The 22,417-nt window shown below is 40.1% G+C and overlaps 1 pseudogene; it reads left to right on the top strand.

Moving 5' to 3' along the window:
• The first annotated feature begins 4,045 nt into the window (after positions 1 to 4,045).
• On the top strand, positions 4,046 to 9,947 carry LOC102426068 (annotated as a pseudogene).
• The last annotated feature ends 12,470 nt before the right edge of the window (positions 9,948 to 22,417 follow it).

Below are 22,417 nucleotides of genomic sequence, written 5' to 3' on the forward strand. Positions count from 1 at the left end.
TATTTTTTCTTTTTAAAAAAATATATTTTATTGATTTTTTACAGAGAGGAAGGGAAAGGGATAGAGAGTTAGAAACATCAATGAGAGAGAAACATCGATCAGCTGCCTCCTCCACACTCCCTACTGGGGATGTGCCCGCAACCAAGGTACATGCCCTTGACTGGAATCGAACCTGGGACCCTTGAGTCCGCAGGCTGATGCTCTATCGCAGCTGTGGGCAAACTACGGCCCGCGGGCCAGATCTGGCCCGTTTGAAATGAATAAAACTAAAAAAAAAAAAAGACCGTACCCTTTTATATAATGATGTTTACTTTGAATTTATATTAGTTCACACAAACACTCCATCCATGCTTTTGTTCCGGCCCTCCGGTCCAGTTAAGAACCCATTGTGGCCCTGGAGTCAAAAAGTTTGCCCACCCCTGCATCGGATAGAGTCTATCCACTGAGCCAAGCCGGTTAGGGCTTTAATATTTTTTCTTTAAAAATTCGTAATTTTTTTCATTTTTCTCCTGGAGTATACAAAGCATACTTATTCGAAAGTTTTGGCTAGACAGTTCCACCTGGAATGAAATTATGTTGCAATTGTTGATTTGGGGCTAGATCACCTTTACAAAATTAGGGCTCCCATGTGTTTTAAAATTTTGTTTTGCAGCCTCATTTTGAATGAGATTTTTTTCCTCTTCTTTTTCTTCACACTTCTCTGTCTAGTGGTTTTGAAGGTTCATTCTTTCAACTTCCTAAACCAGACAGCATGTGACATTGCAGAACACCTGCCCTAGGTCTCAGCAGGGATATGACATTGGTCCCAGGCCAGGGGCCTCTGGCACAGTTCCTCGGGTGCAGGGTATGTTTAAAGCCCTCCACAAAGCCATTGCCCCTGGCAGTGTGGGGCTGCAGATTTTCAAACTCCTTTTCAGAAGGTGCCCTACTTAGCCCATTTACAAACAACTTTTTCCATGGAACAACTTCAATTTCCTTCTCTCAACTGCCACTAAGGTTATTACTGACTATATTGTTATCCCCTCTACTGTAACACAGGAATTATATTTCGAACCAAGAAAATGTTATCTCCCAAATATTTTTGAAAATTATTTCAGATAATGATATTTATAATTTTATTTGGTAAAGCTTCCATCTTCATCATGGCTACAAGGAAGCTCCAGGTTTCATGCTCAAACATAGCCACTCTATTGGCTCTTATGATTGGCATATGCTTCCCCTTACTTCTTTAGGCTCTATTTATGAATCTTATTGTAAATATCTCTTCCTTCTCTTTCTGAATAATCCATCTCCAATACTTTCTGGATGAAATAAAATGTAAGTACTTTAACATGATGAAAATAAATTCTAATTTTTCTATTTGTGTTATTTTTTAATTTTAATGGGTCTTTAATGGGTAAGATTTGAGTTTATGACATTTTGGAATTTTTTTTGGCTCAATACTATCACCATCTGGTCTCTCTCTGCCCTTAATTTTTTTCCTATTTTCTCCTGTTTCTTCCCACCAAAATGCTGTCACCAAGGACATTTTCTCCCCCCATTATACAACTGTTGCTGCCACCTCCTGTATCACACACTGTCCCATCAGATCTTGCAGTGTGCCATAAGCAGTTGCTTGTTCAGCTTGTGCCTAGCTTTGCTGTCTCTTCTTTGTCCTATTTATAGCATCTCTTAGCTTCATTTTCTCTTCCTTACTACACTTCTAGTGCTTCTTAACATACTATTAAGATTTTTTGAGTTTATAGGTTAGATTGCAATTATAGTGCTTTATTTTATTAATTCTATTGGAAAATAGTTTTATGTAACTTAAATAAAGCATTAAAAGTATTCCCTGAATCCCCCTGCCCTAACCAAAAATATGATTAAGTAATTATCTTTCTCTGTGTGTGTGTGTGTGTGTGTGTGTATGTTCCCCAAAGTCCTTTCAGAATGATGTAACATAATAAATTTAGCAGAAAAAGAATTATAATTGATCATAGTGTTCCAAATTTATTACTTAGTACAGAACATAGCAGGTACTAAATTGAATTGAAGAATGAAACTAAAGGAGATATGAAAGAAGAGTCTTGTAAAATTAAAGACACTGCTTTTCATATAAATTGTTTTGCAGAAGATGTTGAACTAGGAGTATAGAAGAAAACTGCAAAATCTCTTTAGACATTGTTGTATTCACTGACATGCTTCCACCTGGTAATAAATCAGCTTGGGAACCTTTTACATAAAGAGATGTCACTATAAATTAGCATTTACATTTTATCTTAAGTAGTATCATCATAAAATATTTAATCAAGACACTAAAACTGTCAAAGTAGGTAGATAATTTGAGACCCAGTGTTTTAAAAAATCCAATTCTTTCATGCTGGGATTTTGCCTTGTATTTAAATGTTGATCTGTGAATTTACCAGAACTTGCCACAAGAGATAATTTGTTCAGAAATTATAACTATCAAATGGTTGGCAATCACTGATGCTAATTAAATACTTTGTTAAATACTAACAAGACCAGACTAAATTTAAAGAAAATAAGATATCAAAGTGCTTTGTCCTATTTTGTTCTGCCACATAAAGAAAATATTCTCACCATGCAGCTGGGTTATTTTTTCGGAGATTTTAAAATAATTATCTATCTTTCCATCTAGTTCTCAATTATATAACAACTTCTAACAACAACAATAATAACTAGACTTCACCTGTAAGACTGAATGTGATCTTTGTCACACCCTTATTAGGCTAGGCAGGAGAGTAGGAAACAGATTAAGAAACTGAAGCCTCCATGGGCACTGGGTGTCCCTTTAGTCCTGACTTGGTAAACTTCAGAGGGCAGTAAGAGCTCATCTTTTGGCTGCTGGCCAGGATGACCATCTTTCTAGTAGTGGGTCCTTCTTTTCATTTTCACTGGCTCTTTTACTCACAGGCTGTACCAGTTACCTGCTGCCCTGCCTCAGGCTCTTCTTGCCTTGGTGACTGGTTAAGCCATGCATTCTGACACTGACCCTTGACTTTACTGTTCTCTCTTTGCCTCCATGCAAGGGCAGGGAGCCACTTCCTGCCATCTGCCCCAGCCCCTCAAGCCTGTTTGAGCCAGGCCAGCTCTGTCCAAGCCCTAGCACAAGAAGATCAGACACCCAGCCAGGGAGGAATAAAGGCCAGATGATAACTCAAGTGAAAGCACTTTTTGGAAATGCCATTCAAACTGTTGAAAATGACAACTATCACAAATTCTTGACCAGAGGTCCTCAAACTTTTTAAACAGGGGGCCAGTTCACTGTCCCTCAGACCGTTGGAGGGCCGGACTATAGTTTAAAAAAAAACTATGAACAAATTCTTATGCACACAGCAGCGGCAAAAACACGGGGCGGGCCGGATAAATGTTTTCGGCGGGCCGCATGTGGCCCGCGGGCCATAGTTTGAGGACCCCTGTTCTTGACTATTATCAGTCATTAACGGGCTAGCTACATTGATAAAAAAAAACAACAACCATAATTATCATAAAGACAGGTCTGTGAATTCTTCTTACTATTTAAAACTGAAGTAATAAATTCCTCAGGTATAGACTTCAAACAACATCTGTTGACTTAATTAGACAAGAAATGTTTCAGGGATGAATTATTTTCCTAAACTTGGTTGCTTTTTCAACAGATGATACATCTGAAACAATAGGTAGGGAGCAGGTGTGTGATGGCCTGAGTCTTAGCTTGCATTTGGCAAAACTCTGACTACAGAGTGAAGCCATTAGAGATGTCAATGAGATTGATGATGTTACCCATTTTGAAATTGTCCTTGACATATTATATAAAATGCACACTTCTTCTCCAAAGACACATTGTGAATTATAGCATAATACACCCTTTTTCAGGGGCAAGGATTGTATTAGCTTAGTGAGGCACATTAAGATTGAGTTAAGACAGATTCTTAAATAATTCTACTAGCTATGGCATTGTAAAGAGTTCAGAGTCAAGTGAAAAGAGAAACATGAATGAACTAAGAGGGGGCTATTTAAATAACACATTAACCTTTCCCAACATATGAATCCCCTTCCACGTGGAATGGGGACCTGGTGTGTTGGAGAAGGTAGGCCTTGAAGAAGGAGGTCACAAGGATTATGAGACGATGATGGGTAATAATCTGAATCCCGAAAGCCAGTCCAATGTATTGACCTGAGCTTCTTAAGTAGGAGTGCATTTGCCTTGTGCATAAGAAGAAAATAGAGGCTCATCTTCCCAGATATTAGTAGATTGGGTCTAGTTCTTCACTTCCCTGCCACCAATGACTGGTAATTTAAATACTATTTGATATTAAGATAGAAACAGATATATGATGAAGTATAATTTTAAATTCCCATAGATTTTTTTTTTAAATGGAGACTAAGAATTCAAAGAAATCATGTGGTTGCATTGATTGGCCATTCCTGTAACTAATGGTGTGCCTCTACCTGCCTTTGACTGAAGGATACTTATATAGACACTAGAGGCCCAGTGCATGAAATTCATGCGGGGGGGGGGGGGGCGATCCCCACTGGGGATCGGGCACCCTCTCCAATCTGGGACTCCTCTCTCACAATCCAGGACTGCTGGCTCCGAACCACTCGCCTGCCTGCCTGATTGCCCCTAACTGCTTCTTCCTGCCAGCCTGATCACCCTCTAACCACTCCCCTGCCAGCCTGACTGATGTCTAACTGCTCCTCTGCTGGCCCAATTGCCCCTAACTGCCCTCCCCTGCCAGCCTGATCACCCCCAACTGCCCTCCCCTGCAGTCCTGGGTCCTTCCAATTGTCCTCCCCTGCAGGCCTGGGTCCCTCCCAACTGCCCTCCCCTGATGGCCTGATCACCCACAACTGCCCTCCCCTGCAGGCCATCTCGTGGCGGCCATCTTGTGTCCACATGGGGCGGCCCTCTTGTGTGTTGGAGTGATGGTCAATTTGCATATTACTCTTTATTAGATAGGATGCTGGAGGAAAATACAGTATTTCCCTCTTATTCTCAGGGGATACATTCCAAGACCCTCAGTGAATGCCTGAAACTCCGATGATGGTTCCTGACTTATGATTTTTCAACTTGACAATGGAGTGGAAATGATATGCATTCAGTAAAAGCTGTACTTCAAATTTTGATCTTTCCCAGACTAGTGATGTGCCATGCAATGTTCTCTCGTGATGCTGGGCAGAGCCAGTGAGCTGCAGCTCCCAGTCAGCCATGTGGTCCTGAGGGTAAACAACTGATGCTCTACAGTGTATGCACTGTTAGGTGATTTTGCCCAACTCTAGACTAATGGAAATGTTCAGAGCATGCTGAAGGTAGGTTAGGCTAAGCTATGATGTTTGGTAGGTTAGGTGTATTACATGCATTTCAATTTACAATGTTCCTACTAACAATGGGTTTACCATGCTGTAACTCCAGCATATAAGTTAAGAAGCATCTGTGCTATGTTTTTTCTATACATATATACCTATGACAAAGTTTAATTTATAAATTAGGCTCAGTTAGAGATTAATATCTAGTAAAAAATAAAACCATCTTAACAATATGCTATGAATGGCTTTGGGCCATTATTAAGTAAAATAAGGGTTATTTAAACACCACAATAGTCAATCTGATAACCAAGAGTGCTACTAAATGACTAATGGCCCAGTAGTGTATATAGCATGAGTATACTGGACAAAGGGATGATTCACATCCTGGATGGGCCAGAGCAGACAGCGCAAAATTTCATTATGCTACTCAGATGTATAACTTATGAATTGTTTATTTTTGAAATTTTCCACTTTATATTTTCAGACAACAGGTGACTACAGGTGACAAATCTCAGAAAGCAAAAACACAGATAAGAGGGGACTAGTGAACCACAAAAGTGAGTATGTGCTAGTAAGTATGGAGTCAGAATGGACAGGGACAGCACAACCTCTGGAAGCCTGGACTAACTCCAGCAGCCAAGGCCGAAATCCACATGAGGCTGGATTTTCCCTCCTCACTTCCTGCTCCTTTCTAAAGCAGAAAATCATTGAGTTTCAGGGATCAGAAACATCTTTTTTTTTTAGGACCATTAAATCCAATCTTTATTTTACATAAAAATTCTACAATTGTTATGTCCTAAGAAGTGGCTTTCAAGAGTCTTTTGGAATACCTTCAGTGACAGGGAACTCGTTAATTTGTATGGAAACTCTTTCTACCTTCCAAGAATGTGAATTGTTTAGGAAGTGCAGGCTTGGTATGAACATTGGTTTCTAAGGTCAAACGATAAGAAGAAAAGTTGGCCTTAGAAATATCTTTATCCAGGCTTCTCATTCAGGACTCATTTCATGAAACCTTAGTAGAAATACTTGATTATAAAGTACTCTAAAGGAAACTGCCTTGACAGCACTCTGGAAGGGAAGTCCTAATTCAAGCTGAGGGTAGAGATGGGTGGGGGGAGGAAGGGGACAAAAGACATCACAGGAAGTTATGAAACCTAATTCAGTGCAGAAATATGTAGAGCTATTGACCAAATCCTAAGACTTGAACAGGAAGTTCTTACTCCACTTTTGGGTCACAGAGCTTGTTTCCTGAAGAATATTTACTCTTTTGTTTCTCGTTCTCCTCTTCTGGGTCCCAGAGTTTATAGGTGACCCAGACACACACCATTATTTCAACAGAAAAAGGATTTTAAAAGCTACTGTTCTATTTTTGAATCAACAAATTTAGATTCTCCAATAAATCACGGGTGATCCTAGGATTCTAGAAAAATATTTATAAAAATTCTACAAAAAAAGTCAAAATGATTCTATAATTACCTCAATTGTAGAGTGTCAACTACGTGTCATTTTTGAAAAAAAAAACACACAAAACTTAGAATATTATTTTAAAGTATTAAAACCATTTCACCTGTAATTAAGCAATTGATTCTTTTATCACACCAAGTGCAGAACATCTCTAAAGATTTATGTATCCTGTACATTCTTTTCACAATATCTACCATGCTAGGATATCAACACCACTCTCCTTTAATGCCATATGAACTGAAAATCAATAAAAAGGATATGACATGTATGAAAGCCAACCATATTTGGGGATCCAGAGCCTGACTGGCATTCTGCTCCTGCTCACCAGTCCCTAACATGAAGCCTTATAGTGGGTGTGCCCGATCCACCATGTGCATGGAGTTCTCAGTCAAACTCTTCTCACCAGAAAGTTCTATGAGGAAAATTATCCTATTTTTACAGCAGAAGAAACTCTACTGACGCAGGCTTTTTAAAGCATGACTGGATATCCAAGGATAACAAGGCATGTGAGAAATACCAGTAACATTTAAAAGAATAAGCACCCCAGGCCGGTGTTGCTCAGTGGTTGACCATCGACCCATGTACCAAGAGGTCATGGGTTTGATTCCTGGTCCAGGCACATGCCCGGGTTGCAGGCTCAATTCCTCAGTAGGGGTGTGCAATCAATGTTGGTGCTTCTCTCTCATAGATGTTTCTATCTCTGTTTCTATCTCTCTATCCCTCACCCTTCCTCTCTCTCTAAAATCAATAAAAACATTTTTTTAAAAAGCAAACAGGAAAATATAAGCAGACATCCAATGAGGACTCTCTTCCCAAACTCCAGATTCAGGATCCTCATCATGCCCCCTCCCCCGGCTTTCTGGCAGCATTGTCTGATAGGAGAAAGCTATGGGGTGGAAGCCGCTTGGGGAGGAGTCTGGGTAGAAACTGATGGGCATCAGATGTACTTCCATCTGCCCACCCAAGACCTAACCCTGAGGAATGGGCAACCCAAGACACGGCTACCCACCTCCCACCTCCATGCCTCCACCTTCAGCTGCCCCAGGCATAAGCTTTGCTCACAAGATCCCTTGCCTGCTGCCATCTGAAGAGGGACCCTCTGCGTCTGGGCCCCCAGTCCCTGGGTCACCTGGGTGTGGAGCCCATGGAATACTCTGGTCCATCTCATTTTGAAACCAAAAACTGCTCATTCACGCTCACCCTGAAGTATCCCAGATGGGCCAGAAAGAGCTGATTGTGCCAATGAGGACTGGGCCTTGCCCGGCTGCTGCCTCAGGGATGGGCACCTCATGCCCATCTCCTATCTCCTGTGCCAGTGTTGTCCAACCCCAATCTTTCTCCCTCCTGTTTGGTATTCTGTGCCCCTGTCTTTCAGTTCATCTGTACTCCCCTAGGAGAAGTATTTTACCACATGTAAAACCACCATCCGGTCCTTTGAAAAAAGAAAAACATAAGCATACAGAAAAATTGACTAGAGATAATATATGTGTAAATTTGGAATAATTTCAAGCTCATAAGTTCAATCATTATAACATGAGGTAGGTAATATATTATCCCATTTTATAGATGAAGAAATTAAGGCACAGTCCACCCTGCCTCTCCCTCCGGTGCAGACTGTTTCTTTAGTGCCCCCTGCGTGAACTCCTAGGCCCACTTGCCCAGAGTGGCCCCAGCGACTCTACAAGAGAATATGGCCACCCTTATCACAGTGTGGCACAGAATGATGGCTGTTTTTGCACTTCAGGTGGAATTCAGCCAAAACTAGAAGCAGCAAGCTAATTAGACTAAGAAAGCAAAGATCTCACAGCAGAAAAAAATTTAAATTAAGTTATTAGCAGAAAAAAAGATAAACCCATTCATTTCTTTAAAAAAAAAAGACTTCAGAATTCAGCACAGTGTGGTAGAAGAATTAGAAAATAAATTATCAGCAGGAAAAAGAGCAAAAATCCAGCAGCAATTAGCCAAAACACATGATGATGTAAAAAGACTGTAGCATCAGTAAAAAGAAATGACACAACTGATTTTGTTAAAAAGCTATGAGCAATAATGGAAACAATTGAAAGTGCAATGAACACTTAAAAAATTTTTTTTTTAATCCTCACTCAAGGATATATTTTTTTAAATTGATGTTGAGAGAGAGAGAGAGAGAGAGAGAGAGAGAGAGAGAGAGAGAAACTTTGATTGAGAGAAAAACATCAATTGGCTGATCCCCACATGCACTCCAATTGGAGGGGGGGATTGAACCAGCAACCTTTTGGTGTACTGGATGACACTCCAACCAAATGAACCACCCGGCCAGGGCCAATGAACACTCTTAAATAATAAGTAGGAAAGCTTATTACAGAAAACAACTAATCATGAGTTGAGTGTCATATCCAGAAAAACTGACACATGGGCTTTGGGTCACCGAAACACAGAAAACTTTCACAGCTAGGTCAAGCAAAGTTTCTGTAGACAAAGTACCATCATGTACTTTCCAGGGGAAGTGTTAGATTCTGAAAAATTTCAGCAAACAGGAGGGCGACAAGGGCACAATGTATGATTATGATCACCAGAACTTTGTAAAAGTGAGAAACAAACAAAAAAAAGCCAACATATGTGGGACTAGTTTTAGAACACTGTTCTGGAAGAACACAGGATGAAGTACAACAGTGGGACAAACTATAAAAATTTCTGACTCTAGAAGGAAGAGAAAAATGTATTCAGAATGGAAAAACTAAATGCAGCCAAAATAGAGGAAATTTTCAAGTTAAAGGCAGAGAATATACCTATGCTTCTTTAGAATAAACAAGATGATCAAAAGTAAAAAGAGGAACAAAGAAAAAACAGAAATTTCCCATTGAAACTTGAAAAAACAAAAACCCCCATAAGAGTATATAAATTTCAATGAAATGTATTCTATCTTTAAAAGAAGTTAAAAGAAGAAGAGAAAGAGAAAACAGCCGAAAGAGCACCAATACCAGCTTAAAGTAAATTTCTATTAGAAACTTATACCCAGGAGAAGAAAAAAAACAGAAAGAACTTTTGAAGCTTGAAAAGAAGATAGGGGAAACAGCAGAAAAGGCAGAAAAGGAAAGGAAAGTGGTGCTGCTGAAATTTCCAGGTTTTAAAAAAGAGATTTACATACATTTGAATAGAAAATTCTAGACAGACAGGCAAAGGAAGATGAAAAGCCAGAAAACAAATATTACTAGAAAAATTAAAAGAATAGAGTGAAAACATATTAGTAGAGCTATCTTTAGGCTTTGCAAACATACCAAAGTTTGGAAAGAATGGACAGAAGATATAGGACCATCATATTCCACAATAGGGCTATAGGCAAAGAGAATTGAGAAGAATATGAGATAATAAAATTGGTATATAGTTTATGAGAATGTCGCATATGTTACTAATATAAAAGCTATTTAAATAAGTTTATGTTACAAAGTTTACTTTATTTAAAAGACATTTTGTTTTTTATGGCATGTAATTAATTGGGACAATTTAAATATATATATATATATATATATATATATATATATATATATATGTTTATTTATTTCAGAGAGGAAAGGAGAGGGAGAGAGAGATAGAAGCATCAATGATGAGAGAGAATTATTGATTGACGGCCTCCCGCACGCCCCACACTGGGAATCAAGCTCACAACCTGGGCATATGCCCTGACCAGGAATTGAACCATGACCTCCTGCTTCATAAGTTGATGCTCAACCACTGAGCCATGCTGGCTGGGCTGATTGGAACAATTTTTAGAATCACTTTTTAAATTAAAGAATCTCCAACTTTAAGAATTTGGAGGTAAGTTAGGCTGAGTAACAAGAATGCAATTTTCTTTTTCGAGTTATAAAATAACTTCATACTTTTTCTAAGTTTAACAAGTTGATAATTTGGCAATTCATGCATTTTTTTAATAATAAGCATTTTGTGTTTGTTTGAAGCAAACGACATAAATAAAAAGAAAGAAAAGAAACTAAAACATAGGCAAGTTTCCCAAGGACACAAAGCCATACAGAGCTGAGATTCAAACCCAGATGGTTAGGATCTAGAGTCCATCCTCTTAACCACAATGTAGACTCCCTCCCACAGCAGAAAACCTTATAACGAATATTCTCATGGATACTTAGAAGGTATTATAATCTCAAAAAAAAAACAAGATCCTGTGAGGAAGGAATAAATAGAGACCAAAGAAGAACTCTTAAAGGTGAAAAACAATAATGAGAAAAACAAAGTAATAGAAGGACCATACAAAATTTCCCAGAGCTACCAAAATAGTAGTTGCATGGGATTCAGTTTCTGCACCATCCCAGGTCTGCAGTGTTTGAACCTAGCAACAACTGGCACTGTTTCCATGGTTATGGAGTCAGGGCGCTGCTGGGGCTGCCACGGAGGGGCCTGCTGTGATGCTGCCTTCGTCCCTCCAGGCACCTGAGGACACAAGCTCACAGCACCCTCCCTCCTACCCTGGGGGTTCCTTGTTGTGGGAACTCGTCAGCACCAATAAACATGCAACCTGCATTTGTGGAGGCGTTATCCACGGACCCATCCTTGACCAGAAGGAGATGGCGCTGACCAGATACATCCCTTCCTTTCAGAAGGGCTGTGTGGAGACACCTGCAGGCCCTAGAAACCAGCTTTTCAGGGAGCTGTGGCCTGCCTCGCCTCACACCGTTTCTCTCAGGCCTGCTTCTCTGGTATCACCTACGCTCCCTAGTTGTGCTTACCTCAGGCGCTGTTTTCTAGGAAATCCAGTCCAAGACAAGTCTTCGTTGAATGGCGGATCCCTGCCAACGAGCCGCATGGCGGCTACTTTGCCCAGAGGACGCTTATCTCGCGGTATCTCAGGCCGTCTAGTGAGATCTTAATGGGCAGGTAGTGGAGTCCTGGGATGAGAAACACCTGGGTCACCCAGGTGCGGAGGCCCCTCGCAGGTCAGCTGTGAGGCGTCTAGCTCACACCACCTATCAAGCAAAAGCCAATGCTCATGGATGCTTTGCCTCCCCCTCCCCCCTGCACTCAGAATCAAAGTGCAGCGGCACCTGCCCCAGGGCATGGCCACGTGCTGAATGGACACAGGCCCAAAGGCAGTGCAGGGGAGGGCCTGGGAGGCCAGACCCGGGAGTGATTTGCGCATGCACATGAGTGGGCTGCACATCTATGGATTTCCAGGAGCCTTCCAGGAAGGGTTCAGCAAGTGCCCAGAAAATGAATGAAAAAGACCATTCTTTAGACGCCTCTGCATGAATTTCAAAGCACCAAATAAAGAAAAGGGTATAAGAGCTCCAACTGGAAAAAATACTGTATCATTTACAAAGGAACAAAAATCAGTCTGGCATGAGCAACACCAGAGGCTAGAAGACAGGGGAGCAATGCAGTCAGCCAAACTCCCCTTCAGGGGTGAAAGCAAAGCAAAATAAAATAAAATTTAGACATGCAAAGAATCGGGTATTTTACCTCATACGTACCTTTTAAAAAGAAGTCATCTGAGAGTATACTCTAGGAAAACAAAGGCATATCCAAGAAAAAGGAAGACAGAGATTTCAACACGGACGAGCAAGAAACAGAAGTTCTAGGATAACAGATGTGCAGAAGACCCAAGACAAAGCTGGCCAGGTTGGAACAGGAGGATGCAGGTCCCGGGAAAAGGGACCTGCATGGACTACTACGATGGAGTCTGAAAGATGATCAAGGCAAATGATGTAAGAAATCAAGAAAGCAATTTGAAATGTGAGGCAAAAATATATAAGAAAGTCATTATTTACACATGAAGGAAATTATAATGTTTCCTAATTTTAAATAATTGGAGGAGTGTGAGAAAAATTTGTCCTTGATGCTTGGAATTGTCCATCAATGGCATAGGGTCATGAAATTGGAGAAAGCAGTTAATTCCATTCTCCTATTTGGCTCAACAGTGAACAATATTTACAGAGTAATAATAATACAATGATGTTTGTTGGTCTCCATCTTTTTAGCATGTATCTATACATGAAACGAGAGATTTGGTTATGGTGGCAGGGTTAAAATATAATGATAAAGTGCAAGATAGGAAGTGGGAAAGGAGGAAAGATAGGGCTGTTTATATTCTTATCTTATGGAATGGGGGTTTAAGAAATACTGTTGAAGGTTGATGTTATCAAAACAGATTCAATTCTTATTTAAAGTTAAAAAGATTGCTAAAACCGGTTTGGCTCAGTGGATAGAGCGTCGGCCTGCGGACTGAAAGGTCCCGGGTTCGATTCCGGTCAAGGGCTTGTACCTGGGTTGTGGGCACATCCCCGGTGGGAGATGTGCAGGAGGCAGCTGATCGATGTTTCTAACTCTCTATCTCTCTCCCTTCCTCTCTGTAAAAAATCAATAAAATATATTTAAAAAAAAAAAGTTACAAAGATAACTGATTAAAAATGATAGATCTTAAAAGATCTAGGAGAAGGAGATGGGCGTTATGTGAAGCTTATTCTCACCTTTAGTGTTAGGAAATCAGTAGACACCTAAACGTGATAAATTGTGAAATAGAAGAATAATCATATTATTTAGAGTCATGAAGATAAAAAACATAAATCCAGAGAATGCTTCTGAATGCTTCAGGCTCTGGGTGAGGAAGAGTTGCACAAGAGAGCACAGAATTTTACTCCTCAACTTTCTGAAGTCTTTGATTTATTTCATGTACATGTCTCACTTTTATAAAAACAAATGCAAAATTATTTTAAAAGCTATCAGTATACAGATGACAAGTTAAACCCTAGAATCAATTAAATTACTTAGAGACCTAGTGCAATGAAAAGTGAAGACGGATACCTAGCACAGAATTCCAAAGCACATCAAAAGTTAAAAGGAAGACAGGGCAGTATGGACACAGGCAAGGCACACAAAGGGAGGTAGGGGAACAAAAGAAGAAGGTGTGGAGACATGGAAGCCAGGGGGAGAGAGTGAGCTCAACCATATCAAACGCTGCCAAGGTCAAGCAGGATCCAGACTGGGAATGTCCATTGGATTTGGCCACATGGAGAAGATCGATGGGAACTGTAGACGGAGAATAATGTGTTGACAAGAAAGGTGAGAAACAGTGGCAAGCAGGTTTAGGTGATGCCAAAGTTTGAGGGTAAAGGTGAGGAAAGCAAGGGTAGCCACCAAACAGTGACACTGGATCAAAGGATCAAAGTACCATGTCATGGTTGTCAAGGATACAGAGAGAGGAACACGTTCAAATGCTCCTGGGATGGTGGCAGTGGAGAGGGAGAGGTTGAAGATCGAAGGATGTGGGAGGGTGGACTCCAGAGACTGTGGAAGGATTCCACAGAAAAAGGCACTTCTGTCTCTGAAGCAGGAGGAAAGAGGGGGCAGATGATGTAATTACAGTTAGATGTGTGGGCAGGAGGGCAGGGCTTTGAGGAACTTCCTGTCTGGCAGTTTCTAATACCTCTCTGGAGGAAGAGGCCTACCCTGTGCCTGCTGACAGAGAGCAAGCAAATGGACGAAGACTCGGTTCATTGTGTGGTTTTTTTCCAGCATTTGCACTCAGTGATCCGAGGCAGAGTCAAGGCAGGGGGAGAGGTGGATCCATCCAAGATTGGGGTTTTGCCAGGTGAGTGCAAAAGGTGAATAGGTATTTTCTCAGAGCACAAGGGGAGGAAGGCAGAGGCAGGCCAAGAAGCAAAAGGCTCATTTGTCAAAAGCTAATTCTGTAAATTGTGAAAAGAATTTTAATTATGTAATGAAACAATTTTTTTAAAAAATGCAAAGCAGGTGACAAGAGGGTTGGGAGGTACACAAATAATTTATTATTTTATTAAACTCACTCAGGCTAAAGGAAAGCCCTAAATGTCCCCTTCTAAAGCTGGGACAATAAAGAACTCCAGAATGTAGGGATTCTCTCTTACTTAAATGCAGTCTTACCACTGAACAGTAGAGAAACATTCTAGAGAAACAGGCCCAGACTACAAACATAAGGGCCCACTTGGTTAAGAAGCCTCACGTTTAGATGCCAATTAGGGCGAGGAAACATTTTATTGTAAACTGCTATGGAACTATTCCATCCTAATGTGAAAGAGGCTTAAGAATGTGGATTATTCTGGAAAAGGTCTTAAGATTCATGGAGGCAACCAAATAGCCAACTGGGCATTGTGCTTCCCTGACCTCAGCTTTGCTTAGCTTTTCTGGAATGTCATCTTGGCAGCTCATATCCTGTCCACAGGCATCTGTGGGACTTAGATGATGCTGGCGCAGGGAGAGAGCCCTGCCAGGTGATGGTTAACTTTGGTCCAAAGTCATTGTCGTTTTGCAATGACTCCAGGAGCTGCTTCTGACTCAGGTCCTCTAAGGTAAGGCAGTTAGGATTCCATGGCATGAAGACAAAGAGCTACCCAACTGGGGTATGTTGGGAGATGCAGGGGACTTCTGAAGGAGACTAAGTGTGTAATCACGGCCAGTGTTGCCATACACCCCATAAAATAGACCTGACCAAAGTCTATTATTAGAGACCAATTCCAGCCTCTTCTCTTTGTTTGCTGCTGTTTCCTGCAAGCTTAGGAGCAGTATTTAGCAATACACTGACACATGCTTTTTGGACAGAGAGAAGGAAAGTGGGGACTGTGTTTGAGTGACCCTGAGAAAATTCCCAGAGGACAGAGTGTGGCAGCTTTAATTTTGTGCTTGGTGGATGCTAGGATGATTGCTTCGTTATGGATTGTATCATGGTTCCTTTGCACTCTCAAGGACAAGCATAGATATGCATTCCTTCATTTGCTCTTTTTTTACTCTTTTGAACATATATTTAGAATTTCTGTGTGCCAAGCACTGTGTTAGAAACCAAAGATGGAAAACCTAATAAAAACCAGATCCACATTCATGAGGACTCAGGGTCTATTTCTTTTCTTCTGAACCCCGACCCCCACCCTAGTACTTTCTTTTTATCTGCATTTTATTTTATTTTTTTCTATCTTAGGTAATACAGTTTATTTTTTTCTATTTTTTCTTTATTGATTAAGATATTACATATGTGTCCTTATCCCTCCATTGCCCCATCCCTCCCCCCCACTCATGCCCTCACTTCCTGGTGTCTGTGTCCATTGGTTAGGCTTTTATGCATGCATACAAGTCCTTTGGTTGATCTCTCCCCAATACCCTCACCCTACCCAACCTTCCCTCTGAGGTTTAATGGTCTGATCGATGCTTCTCTGTCTCTGGATCTATTTTTGTTCATCAGTTTATGATGTTCATTATATTCCACAAATAAGTGAGATCATGTGATATTTATCTTTCTCTGACTTATTTTGCTTAGCATAATGCTCTCCAGTTCCATCCATGCTGTTGCAAATGGTAAGAATTCCTTCTTTTTTTACCACAGCGTAGTAGTCCATTGTGTAGATGTACCATAGTTTTCTAATCCACTCATTGCTGATGGGCATTTAGGCTGTTTCCAAATCTTAGCTATGGTAAATTGTGCTGTTATGAACACAGGGGTTCATATATCCTTTCTGATTGGTGTTTCTGCTTTCTTGGGATATATTCCTAGAAGTGGGATGGATCACTGGTTCAAATGGGAGTTCCATTTTTAGTTTTTTGAGGAAACTCCATACTGTTCTCCACAGTGGCTGCACCAGTCTGCATTCCCACCAGCAGTACATGAGGGTTCCTTTTTCTCCACATCCTCACCAGCACTTGTCATTTGTTGATTTGTTGATGATAGCCATTTTGACAGGTGTGAAATGGTACCGCATTGTCATTTTTATTTGCATCTCTCGGATGATTAGTGACTTTGAGCATGTTTTCATATGTCTCTTGGCCTTCTGTATGTCCTCTTTTGAAAAGTATCATTTAGGTTCATTGCCCATTTTTTTGATGGGTTGTTTATCTTCCTTTTGTTAAGTTGTATGAGTCCCACCCCAGTACTTTACCCAAGTCTCATTATAGACCTTTACCTCCTTCTCTTTGAATTATAGTTATTTATTTAAATGTCATCTCTTCTCATAGGCTTTTGGCCAGAGTTTGTAAAATGGCTGCAGTGTTTACCTGCAGATGTCTTTCCTTTTACCTCACATAGAACTTAAAAAAATAACAATCTAGAATTAGCTACCACATATAAAATTTAGAAATCCAAATCAGAAATTTGGATTTGTGACTTCTCTTAAAATATCAGAAGACCTGCAACACTGTGCAGTTTCCCACATCTGGAGCTGCGTAGTCACTACCCTTTCATCAGAGTACGCCCTCCCAGGACACCCAAGTCCCCACCCAATGGCTTGACCACCTGTCATGCCTTGTTTTGCTTCTGGAAATCTTGAGACTAATTAGGAAAATATGATTGTTGATTAAGTGTGAGTCACTAAGAACTGGGACTGCTCTAAGTGGTGACTAAAAAAATAAATAAGAAGGGAAGAACAAAAGAAAGAAAGTATAAAGGTAGAATTATCATGATTTAGTGACCAATCCAGTATGGCTTGACAGGAATAGGAGTTGTGATCCTAAGTGGCCAGGGGAGTGATGATGTTTCTAGTAGGCATTGTTGGTAGCCAGTCAGGTGCTCTTTACCAGAGGTGCATATATCTCCTGGTGCTTTGAGAGTTGATTCACAGTTGTTCCCATCTCCAGAAAATTGCCATCCATTGAATGGGAGCATAAACATTGAGAGGTCACAGGTAGGGCTCTCTGCAGGAGATAGCAGCCCATAGTCAATGCTTAATTGACATGGACATACAGAAGACAATACTACTTGCCTGGAGGTGGGGTCAACTCAGTGGTACCATTCATGCTCCAGAGCTCCCCACAGATCTGGCTGAAACTAGACTCCAGCTGTGACCATGGCTTTACTAGTATTTAGTTCCTCCCTCTGTTGTGTCCCACTCACCTTACTCCTTTTATCCTGGGAGTACTCTCTCAATAAATCATGAACAGCCGATCTCAATAAATCTTGTACTTCTTGGGAACCCAGCCATAGATATTGTTTTTAATAGAATTATGTAGTTTAAGCTTAGGAAATGGTTAAAGGTGGGGAGATAACATCTAGGAGTTCCTACCCGTAGGTATTCTTTCAAAATCTCGGTTTGATCTCTACCTCAGAGCCTGGCATATAGAAAGTGTGGAGTAAGTTTTATTTTGTTTGTCAAATGAATTTGATTTGGAGTCTATTAAGTTGAGGAAACAGCAAGACATCAGTGTAAGATATGAAACATGGGCATAGGAGAGTGGATGTGGTCAGATATTTAGGTTTTTCATAGGGAAAGAAACAATTCAAGAAAGAGGCAGTAATTAGCATCAAGTGCAAATAAAACCTTGATTCTTTTCAATGTAAAGCAGCCAACATATGTCTTTACCCCAATTAGGTACATAACTTCGGTTAGATCAATGATATACAATCCTTCACAAATGCTTAGGCAAAATTCCAATTAGTGAGTTTTGTTCCTTGCTAGTATGTAGTTCTAGTGAAAAAGATTAACATTTGATTGGGAAAGAATTTATGGATTTTTGTTTGTCTTTTGTATTTTATTTGTCAAATAATTGAGTGAGCCACCAGATATATATACATTTTTTAGAGCCAGGGAATATGCAAAATACATAAAATACTATAATCAAGTATTTATTGTACTCACACTTAAGAAGTGATTTATTATGCCTATCTCTCTTCATTAAATTGTTATATATTTTTAAAGATAGAAATTTTAAAAACCAGACAAAAGCATTAGGTGCTTCAAAGGTCATACAATTTGTCATTTCAAATATAGGTCTTCAGCATCCCAAATAAGGTGGTTTTGAGTGCTTTAAATCTTGGTTGTCTCATTTCATTTCATAAACTGTAATTATAGCTTTTCATATCATGCTAAATAATTCCTCCCCTACTGGATGTTTATACCTTTCAAATATTTATAGACTGTCATAAGTCCTTAGTCATCTCTTTGCAAAGTTGCACATATTTTGTTCCTAGAATATTTTTCATAAGTCAATTTCCTCAATACTAAGCTGCTTTTCTTACTTCTCTATTCAGTTTCTCTCCATCCTTTTGATATAGTTCTAATCAAAGGAAAGTGAGATATTATGGGTGCAATTTATTGCAAGATTGTTTGAGAGGCTTGAGGTTTAAAATGTCCTCACCTGGATTAGAGTTCCTCATTTATACATTGCTCAGAATAGTGCTGACTTTATTGGTATTTTCACCATTTTATTTTGAAAATTCATAACCAATTTCCCATGTAATAGCATTCAAAAATCTCAATGCCATTACTGTTTCTTCACTGATCACGGAATATGCAGAAATTAAATGAGTTCAGGATATATTTCTGTAATTTGCTTCTTATTATGCAATATTAAATCACATTTCCAGCTTCTTTACACCCATAAACTATTGTTATTTCTTAGTGGCCTTCCAAGTCAGTAATACTCTAAATTGTTCAGAGATATCGAATTCTTTCTTGCATTTTTAGCCTTTCAACATTGTTATTTCTTTCCAACAACATTTTGGTTGATCTGTTTGTGTTATTATTTGGTAATTTATTAAGACAATTCTTTTTGTCCCTGGCTGGTGTGCTCAGTAGTTAGAGCATCATCTGGTGCACTGAAGTGTCGAAGGTTCAATTCCCACTCAGGGCACATACCCAGGTTGTGGGTTTGATCCCTGTTCAGGACAGGTAAATGAGGCAACAAATTGGTGTTTCTCACATTGTTGTTTCTCCCTCTCCCTCTCCCTTCCTCTCTCTCTCTAATCAATAAAAAGCATATCCTTGGGTGAGGATTTTAAAAAACACACAATTCTTTTAGCTTATTATGTCTTGGGCATCACAGTGGTAGATACCATCCATATACCCTAAGTGTAACAGATATAAAAATATTTTATATTTCTTCCTCAGGTAATATCATTCCTCAATAACCACTATATATATATATATATATATATATATATATATTTCAAGTTTTCAAATATTTTCACATACCTTTTAGTGTAAAAGCCTCATATGGATTCCGAGTGCCCTAAGAGAAATAATGTAGGTCTGTCCTCGGCATGTTCCACTGAATCTGACTCCACTGGCCGCAGCTCTTTTCACTCAGTGCCATCATGAGCCCTATGCTCTACTACATTCAGTGATTGGCTGTGAAGCCTTACAGTGGTTCTCAACCTGTGGGTCGCGACCCCTTTGTGGGTCGAACAACCCTTTCACAGGGGTCGCCTAAATACATCCTGCATATCGGATATTTACACTACGATTCATAACAGTAGCAAAATTACAGTTATGAAGTAGCAACGAAAATAATTTTATGGTTGGGGGTCACCACAACATGAGGAACTGTATTAAAGGGTCGCGGCATCAGGAAGATTGAGAACCACTGCTTTAGAAGGATCTCCACAGAATTAATTGTTCCCTCCTCCCGGTACTTGTTGCCTTAATTTGTATCTCTGTGATAGCCCTTGCTTCACTCAAAGCTTTACTGTTATTTGTATGCTTCGTTCTCCCACACATTATTACGTAAGCTTGTTTTCCCCTGCCCAGTGCCTTACAGGAGAAGTGCTAAATAAATAACTGTTGAATAGTGGCGACTCCTGATTTTCTACTTAGATAGGGTGTTGGGTGATGTCCAGTTGAAGACAGAGTTGGCACCTAGGAAACCTGTCTGGAAGCTACATTGGCAGAGCAAGCACGGGGCACTTAGAATGCTTATTTGGGGGTGGCTGGGGTGGCTTGAAAGAGAGTGTGGGGGGAGGTTACAGGCTTCTGTGCTCCCCTAGGGGCTGGAAGCAATCAGGGAGGAAGGAATTGAGGACTGCTAGGTTCAGAACCGTGAAATGATTTGCAGACGCCACCCCATCTGTGATTGATCGACATTAGGGTCCTGGACTCCTGTTTCTACTCTTGATTTGTTCCCAGAATTCATTATTCTCTTTTGTTCTGGGTGTTTCTCTAAATGTTTAATTCTTGACTCATTGACATCAGACAGAGAAGATAATAATTTTCTACCATCATGCAATCTGTTTAGAAGATAGAATCACCTTCTCCCACCTTGTCCCCATATCAATCAGAGTCCAGTCAGGAAAGCAAACTACTGTAGGTATTTTAAACAGAGGGGATCTTAGACTGCATTGGAAGGCCTAATGGAGCAAAAGGCAGAAGGCAGGGTAATGAAGAGCCAGTGACTATAGGAAGTCCCTACCAGCCCTGGCTAGAGGAACACCAGGGAGAAGGCAGTGTTGCCAGACCCGGCTGGATGCTCACAGCAGACACTGCTGGAGGCCGGAAGCCATGCCATTGCCAAATCCATTGTCATCGCTGCTGCAGCTGCCGAAGATTATGGAGGCCACAGCCAGTTGGCTTTGTGGCTGTTTTTTTGCTTCGGGGACTGTGGACAGTTCTGGAACTGCAGCTGCTAGCCACAGTCCAGAAGACAAGAATGGCACTGCAGCCTGAGGCTACCACTGCTGTCAGGAACAGTTAGAATATTTTTAAAAATAAAAATACATATTTTTAAATTTTCCTTCAGCTTTCCAATCTTCTGTGAGTGCCTCTTTTTGGAAGAACCCATTCAGAAATCATCCAGTTGAGAAATCTAGAAATTTAATTTTCAGTGTTTTAGCCCCAGAATATGAAAAGGTAGAAAGGAAACTAAGAGAAAAATGGGCAAATGAATGTCACACACTCTCTCCCACCAAATCTTTGGCATAATTCTAATTCTCTATTTTTTCCACCCATGACATAATGATAGCAGGTTAAGTTTAAATATCAATGCAACTTAAACTCTATAACCCGGGGAAAGTAGTTTTGGCATATGCAAAATTTCCAGTTATTTCTTTAGATCAGTATTTTCCACAATGCAGTTAGTCTACAGTATATATCCTGAAGAAAGATCTAATGGTCACATGAGTTTGGAGTTTCACACTTCATTAAAGCTCTGAGAAATTCATTAGTCTCAACCTGATTTGACATTTTTGACATTGCAATTGGTATGCATTAGTAAAAAAAAAAAAGGTTACATACCTGTCACCTGGGGTTTATGAGGAACAGGCAGGGAAAAAAGTAAGCTGAGAAGGGTGTGTGTGTGTGTGTGTGTGTGTGTGTGTGTGTGTGTGTGTGTGTGTGTAATTTAGATAAGTGTAATGAATGAAAAAAATAAGTGATAGAAAATATTATGAAGAGGAATGGACCTAATTAGATAGCATAGTGAGGGGCAGACTCTTTGAAGAAGTGACATTTAAGCCAAGAATTTAGCAGATGGAATCAGTCATACACAGGGCCACTCAGTAGCCCACGGATCTTCCCCTTCAGCAAACTGTTCTTGAACCCTAATGAGATCTGTGTAGACATTGAAAATAAGCATTTGAAATATGTATAGTAATTTGATAGACTACCTTTATGTCTGTTAAATCTGAAAATAAAACGTATTTCTTTAACAATTTTTTCCAGTCATTGGTTTTTACTCTGCTTTAGACAGTATGACTTTATGATAGATAGAAGAAAAGGAAAGATCTGATCCTTTATGGATAATTTGAGAAGCTCTGATCCAGCAGAAGTGAACTGCAGTAGCGAAGGTTCTAAGGAAGGAAAGAGGTGTCTGAGTTAGAGGAACTGACAGGAGGCTCATGACTGGGAGTGTAGTTGTGTGCAGAGCTTTGAGGAACAAAATAATAAAGTGATTGGATGATTTTAAGTAAACGGGAAGCCACTGAAGTTGTTTTAACAACTTAAACAGACAC

The sequence above is a fragment of the Myotis lucifugus genome, unplaced genomic scaffold (genome assembly GCF_000147115.1).
Source record: "Myotis lucifugus unplaced genomic scaffold, Myoluc2.0 scaffold_59, whole genome shotgun sequence".
Lineage (NCBI taxonomy): Eukaryota > Metazoa > Chordata > Mammalia > Chiroptera > Vespertilionidae > Myotis > Myotis lucifugus.